The following is an 8168-nucleotide window of genomic DNA, read 5'->3' as shown; positions in this document are numbered from 1 at the left end:
GCTGCTAAACATTAATTACTCTGTCAAAAAACTTAATATTTCATTAAAACTTAGTAATTTCCCACGCTTCACGCTTTATTTGCGCATCACAACTTTCAAACGTTGCCATATAACGTTGCTCAGCGTTAATGCAAAATGTGATTGCGAAAATCGCAATATCGCATTTTGCAAATTCTTAAGGGGTGACACAATGGCATGCTTTATCAATTTGCGATTTGCGAAGTGCGATCATGTGTTATTAAAGTGTTGTGATCGGAAAATCGTAGCGGGGACCTCATCACATATCGCATTTCGGTATTTTCGATGGAATGTTAACAATTGTTACATTGAAAACTGCGAGATGCAATTTGCGATAAGCGCTTTAAGCATGAGTTCTCTTTTGAAGGTTTTTTAACGCAAATTTGTAGAGTTAGCATTTATTTTCAAGGCCTAAAAATTTAAATGGGTCCATTTATGTGTCAAATATTAACTATTACTACGTATAAATGGGGGAGTTGTTACATAGTACAACACATTCCCCAATTCTGATTTTTTTTTTCATTTTTTCAATGATGGCATTCCATATTTCTGATTTCCAATTTTCTTTAAATATTGGGAGTCCCAAATACTTGAAATGATCCCAAATTTCTTTAAATGGGGTATCAAAAATTTCATAAATGTGTTGAAGTATTCTTGTTGAAATATTCCAACCATAGATAAAACATTTATGGTTATTCAAGGCACACTTAGAGACTTCCAAAAAATTGTCCAAGATTTTTTTTAATTCTTTCCGCTACTATGAACAAGGCCCCTTGTAAGAAGAGGGTGTCATTAGCAAATTGGGAGTTATTAATGCTTTTGCGACTCCTATTGTAATAAATCCTTGTAATGGTACCATTCATCCTGATGGTTTCTAAGCTTCTACTTAGAGAATCTGCCATAGCAATATATAGAAAAGGAGAGAGAGAACATCCTCGTCTTATACCTCTGGAGCTTTGCAATAATTCTTCCGGTCCTCCATTCACAAGACGGGTGATCCATGATCCCTTTATATAAGTTATAATGAGGCCGATGAAGTTGGAAGAGAAGCCAAAGTTTTGGAGAATAGCAAATAAGAAAGGATGAGAGACTCGATCAAAAGTGTTGGCCATGTCTAATTTCAAAATGAAGGCATTTTCATTTCTTGATATGCTAGAGTGAATGGATTCTTGTACTAACAAGATGTTATCCAAAATTTTCTTATTGGGAACAAAGGCTCCTTGATTTTCATAAATCAGGTTGGGGAGGAGGGGTTTCAATCTATTTGAAAGAATTTTGGATATAATTTTATAAGAAGAATTGCAAAGATATATTGGTCTGAAGCGGTTGAAAGTGGTGGGTTTGGTCTCCTTGGGTATGAGGGCTAAGAAAGTGGAGTTGTTGTATCCACTGAGTTTTTTTTTTAAGAACCAACGGATCATTTTTAAGAGATCCTTTTTAATGAGTTTCCATAAGGAACGATAGAAAGAGATAGAGAAACCATCTAGCCCTGAAGCTTTGTCAGGGTGGACACTCCATATTACTTGCTAAATTTTGTCTTCATCCACTTCCTTTGTTAGGGCCTCATTTGTCTCTTCTGTATTTTGTTTGGGGATATGTCTTAAAAAATGTTAATAATTTTGGTCTTCTTGGTTTGAAGAAAGAAGGTTCTTATAGTTTTGGAAAGCTTCCTTTTTTATTCCTTCTTTATCCGTTATGTCAACACCCCCTTCCCCTATTATTGACTCAATACGGTTTTTGATTAATCTCCATTTGGTGGTATTGTGGAAAAAGGCAGTATTTTTGTCGCCGGATTGAATCCACAAGTTTCTTGACTTTAGTCTCCATGTTTCTTCCTCATTTCTATTGTTCTTGTAGATTTCCCAATGAATTTCTCTCTTTTAGCTGATCCTACCTTGTCACTTCACCTTCCTCTATAATCTTTTGTATATTTTCAAGCTTCCGATGCATCTCTTCTTTCCTTTGTTGAGGTTCTTTGTAATATGACCGGCCCCAATCCTTGAGTGTTTTTTTACCATTTTTTAACTTTCCTTCCCAAACTAAAATTGGGGAACCATTTATGTTTTTCCTCCAAGTTGTTGCAACCAAGGTTCTAGCATTTAAAATAGAGCAAATGGATTGGAGTTAGGAGGGGTAGACAAAGAAGAGGATGGAGGAGGAGCCGTTCAAGAGGGAGGGACATCAAAGGAAGGAGCAGAGGGCTTCAAGGATTTGGATACTGATTTCTTTTTTTTAACTGGTTCCCATTGAGTATCTTGAATGTCGTTAGTTTCTTATGTTTCCTTCTTTGGGAATCTATTTGCAAAATGACCATATTCATGACATACCTTATATTTAAAAGGGAGTTGTTCGTAGTCCAGTTGTTGAATGTGAGTCCAGTTGTCCACCTTGATTTTCATTGCTTCAGGGAGTCCTTTTCCGAGATCGCCTTTGACATAGATTCGAGCACAAGCCTACATATTCTCTTTTGGTTCGCTTCTATTTATATAATTCCCGAATGCATTGCTGATAGCTTTTACTGGTTCATCTCCCCAACAATGAAGAGGGAGGTGAGGGAGGCAAACCCAAACAGGAACTGCGTTGGGGACATCGAGTTTAGGGTCAAAGTCTGGGGTCCATCTATTGGGGTATAAGCCTCTGGAGTCCATAAAATAAGGGCCATTTCTGAAGATGAGGTCTCTGTCTTCTCTAAATTCAAAATAAAAAGTGAAAAAACCTCTTCCACAAAATCGAATGGAAAATTTGTCTTGAATGGAAATGGACCAGTTCCTTTCAACCCATCTTTGCACTATTTTGGGTGAGGGCCAAAGGGCTGTGAACTGTCTAACCAGACCCTTCTCAGATAACGAAAGAGAAACTTTCCTTGGAAGCAAGGGAGGAAGCATTATTTCATGGATGTCTTCTAGCTTCTTAATGAACTTCGAGATAGTCGGTCGCTCACAAGGAGGACCCAAAGAGTTAGGGTGAGTCATGGCCTCTTCATCTTGGGCACAGCGTTAGGGTGACCCCCCCCCTGGATCGGACTCCAGAAGAGCCATATAGAGAGAACTGAGAGGCGGAAATCGCAAAGGGAAAGTAGTGCGGGAGCTGTTGTTCAAAACTCAATTACAATTTTTTTTTAAAGAGAAAGAAAAACACCTAATTTATAAATAATAAATTATATTTTAACATGACTATTTAATAATTAAGAATCCAAAGGGTCCTAAAACATACTTTATAGATGGAAAATATTTAGAGTATTTTTATAGATATCTAGGTGAATAGGAGAATCATTAGTAGGTCTCAATATCGGCCTAGCCGAGAAAGTATTATATCAAGACTTACATAAAACATGAGATATTAATATTGTATATATTTTTTATTATTATCATTATTTATTGGTGGAGGGATGACAGGGGGATTACAGGGTGGGTGGCATTAGCTCAAGGGGGAGGGCGAATAAGTGCGAGAAGGAGTTTGGAAAAAGGGGATTAATTTTTCACAAAGAACTTGGGGAGAACAGGAGGATTTTATTTGGAGTGGGACAGATATTGAGGGATTGATCTTGGTTTTGGGCACTCGAGGGATATTGGCACGAGGATCTTAGGCACACTATGGTTGTAGTTTGGATTTTGGCCCAGAGGGTTAAGGTGGGGCTAAAAACCTATTGAGTATTCCTTGAGCTAGAGATATTGATAGGTTTTCCTAATTGATAGAGTGACATATTTAATTAAGCAATACTAGTAAAAACACCACAACTAAATCATTATAACTAAATATTATTATTTTTATTGTAATTAAATTTTGATAAAATAATCCTAAATTAAAATTACTCTTACACATTTTAATATATTTAATATTTTTATAACCAATTATATTTTTTATATTATAAAAATTATGAAAAACTTAAATCAAAAATTGAAAAATGTGGAAGAAGTCTTTACCAAACAAGTATAGACTAATTATTTATGCTCATCTAAACTAATGTAGGCTATAAATAATGAATCAAAAGGCAAATAAGGATAATTTATTTATTATCATTTAATCACTTATGAATATGACGGATGGATAAAGACGGCACCCTTAATTCTCACAATGAAATTGAATATTCATGGTATATTACTCTTATTTTGCATCAAATATATTTTTAATATTACAAGACGTCTTGTGATTAGGATTAGGATTATATGACAACAATATTCATAATCTGAGGAATAAAGAATGATTAATATAAGTCAATCATTGAAGATAAAACAATATAGTTGAGAATATCCACATTTCGATGGCGTGTAAGCAAAGGCACGTTGAAAAATAAGCAATTAATGATTCTTAAAGATAAAATCAAGGACACTAATGATTTTCTTTATTTTTCCAAACCTATTATGGAAAGGACTTGTTTGAGTAAGTTAGTATTTGTTTAAGTAAATTATAATTTTATTTGGATAATTATTTTTTATTAGAATTTAGTGATATTAAAAAAAAAAGATGGAAGGGTTTGATTATTTTTTTTTTATTCAACATCTTCAAAAACTTTAAATTTGGACTCAGTTTTTGAGATTTTATTTTTTTTTAAATTAGCTAGAGAAAATTGAAAGTTCAGTTTTTGTTATTTGTAAAGTTCAAAGGGCATATTGTTTATATAACTTTATTAAAGTTATAAGTTCAGGGACCATTTCCTGACTTTATAACGACTATCCACACATGCTCCATTTTTTTTAACTATATCTTTCCATTTGATCACTTGGCTTATGATAGATGGTTCATTCTTTCATAATATCTTTAGATAGTGCTGATAGTCAACCTTGTGTATCTTTGTATATTTTTAATGTTTAATGTCTTTACATAGGGCTGATAATCAACCTCGTGTATCTTTGTATATTTTTAATGTAATATAGATTTTTAATCATTTATGGTTGTTTATTTTATTTTTTAAAATTATATATATAAATTTTATTTTTAATTTTATAAATAAATTATATTGTAAGTTAGTTTAGTTTTTGTTAGTTAAGTTAAAATTTATATATTAGTCAATACTAAATTGATAGTGGTTAACAAGGAAATCAAATCTTATAGTCTTGTTTTGGTACGAACTAATAAATTGAAATGCGAAGTAGATAAATTATTTGTAGATTGTACACATTTTGGTGGTTAGTAATTACTAGTAAATCTACTCATTGGTAGACATCAATTCATGATAAACATAAAGTTACTTGCCTCATGACATCTCAGATTACCAAGGTAAAAATAAAAAATAACTAAATTATAACTTTATTTAAATTATTATTATCATTATTATTAGCCTCAAGGGTTAGCTCAATTGATCAAAATCAGTGCCTTGCCATTTGACCAAGGTGTCCATGAACCGCAACCTAATAATATATATATATATACACATACACATACACATACACATACACATTATTATTAAATATAAAAATAAATAATATATGGGTTAAATATATATTTATTTAAATAACTTGTAACAAGAATAACACAAATTAAGATTTCACCTCAAAATTTTTCGTAAGATTCCAACACCAGAAAATAAAAAAATCGCACTAAAAAAACTCCCTCAAAAACTACTCTTTTATCTTCTTGTTTTATATTTATAAATATATTAATACTGATATGTTTATCTATTTAACTAGTTAAATATTTATAAAGTTTTACGTGTGTCATTAATATTGCTTTTTTATTTTGATTTATCCAAAAATTATACCATTAAATGTTAAATGTAATTTGTCCTTGGATTTGTGGTTTTCTCTTCTATCAGCGTATATCTATTTTAAACTTAAATCTTTTTTAATATATAAATTTTTTATCATTTAATTCTATTTTGTTTATAAAAAAATTTACACATATTAGTTATTTATTTTTTATTTAAAATATTTTTTTAATTTTTATTTATACCATGCTATAGAGCTCGTGGCTACTTTTGATTCAATTACCATAAATATTTAAATAAAATGTACATATCAAAATTCTTAACATTCACAATAACTTATATCATATTCATATTGATTCATTTTAATTTGGGTTTTATCATTATCAAAAAATGAAATTTCTAACCATGTAAACATTTTTTTATCTTTGAAAAAAAAAAATTCTAAAGTCTTGATCCTTTGTTGTGCATGATAAATCTAAAATTAAAATGGATCTACTCTCATATATATGCATATGGAATGAATTGAGCATTCTCTTCATTTTTTTATGATTAATCTTTTTAAAATGTTACAACTCTAATTTTCTATTAACCTTAAAAGAATCGCACATCTCCCTCATATTAAAATGTAAAAATCTCCTATCTACAAAATAATAATTTTTTATTACTTTCCATTATTTTATTTATATGAAAATAATTTTATTTAAAATATCATTAATTTTTTTTTTTTTAAATATTATATATCAATTTCATATTAAATATTAGAAATTACAAATATCTAGCCTTCCATTAAAATGCAATAGCATTTCTAAATATAATAATAATTTTTAAATATAAAATTATTCATAATAAAGTATAAAATATGTTATCACATGGGCTTGGAGAATGCCCTAAAACTGCTTCTGTTTGGTTAAGAGCTTGTTTTCCTTGGAAGTAAGGAAACATGGTTCAAGACCCAAAGATATATTGTAGGAGTGAAGGTCTTCCCCCTTACAGACCACTTCCAGGGACGTGGTTTTCCTTTAATAATGTTGATAATTCCAGGGACATGGTTTTCCTTTAATAATGTTGATGAGTCAGCATCTAACAAGAGTGAATGTTTTCCCCCTTACAAATCACCAATGAGGTAATTCTAGGTAGCGTGGTTTTCCTTTAATAATGATGATGAGACAATTAGCATTTGCAGATAACAACCAGTAATAAGTGTCCTCATTGCTAATTTGACAACTGAGTTATAGTAGATTTTCCAACAATAAAAAATTAAAAATAAAGATTTCACTTGAGAAGAAAAGGTAAAGATAAAGGTCTCTCAACCTCCATAAAACTTCACATTTGTCCTCATTGCTAATCTGACAAGTGAGTTATAGTAGATTTTCCAACAATAAAAAAATAAAAATAAAGATTTCACATGAGAAAAAAAGGTAAAGATAAATATCTCTCAACCTCCATAAAACCTCACATTTACATGCCAACAAGAAAAGAAACTTATCCTTTTTGCCCCTTCACAGATAACAACCAGTAATAAGTGTCCATAAAACTTCACATTTGTCCTCATTGCTAATTTGACAACTGAGTTATAGTAGATTTTCCAATGATAAAAAAAAATAAAAATAAAGATTTCACTTGAAAAAAAGTAAAGATAAAGATCTCTCAACCTCCATGACACTTCACATTTGTCCTCGTTGCTAATTTGACAACTGAGTTATAGCAGATTTTCCAACAATAAAAAAATAAAAATAAAGATTTCGCTTGAGAAAAAAAGGTAAAGATAAAGATCTCTCGACCTCCATAAAACTTCACATTTACATGCCAACAAGAAAAGAAACTTATCTTTTTTTCCCATTCACAACTGCGGGTTTAACATTTCAATTAAATATTAATCAGTATGCCATGTATGAAGGGAGACTTTACAATAATTACCAACATAGATCCATCTTAAGTACGGATCTAACATGACTGAGAGGGATCAAATTTATTCACGTGCAAAAAATGCAATGTGTTATTTTAAATTGTATTTTTGAATGCTAAATAGAGTATATATAGGACCAAATAAAAATTTTAACCATAAAAATTAATTTTTTTTTCTATATATAGATATATATGAAGTTGATATAGACATAAATTAGTTAACATAGATCTTCAAATGGTTTATTTAAATCTCTTGTTAAAATATTTTTGAAAAGTTTAAGATTTAAACATCTGATTCACATTTTTTTTTACTTCTAATTACTTTACAACATATTCATTTTTTTTAAATTATAGCTCACATTATTTTTCTATTTAAAACATAATTTTATTTTCTTATTTTTATTTAAAGGAGCACCTAGGGACAAAAAAACTTACATATCCCCTCATACTGGGTTGTAGAATGAGCCTCTCGGCTCAACCAGAATAAGAGGCTTGAAATACCATATAAGGAAGAGACCAAACTAATTGGAACCCTACGACACCCGAATAAGAGGCTTGGAATACCATATAAGGAAGAGACCAAACTGATTGGAACCCTACA

The sequence above is a fragment of the Pinus tabuliformis genome, chromosome 7, assembly GCF_031772625.1.
Source record: "Pinus tabuliformis cultivar Carrire ecotype Pingquan chromosome 7, CPIR1, whole genome shotgun sequence".
Taxonomy (NCBI): domain Eukaryota; kingdom Viridiplantae; phylum Streptophyta; class Pinopsida; order Pinales; family Pinaceae; genus Pinus; species Pinus tabuliformis.
This window is presented reverse-complemented; position numbering follows the sequence as displayed.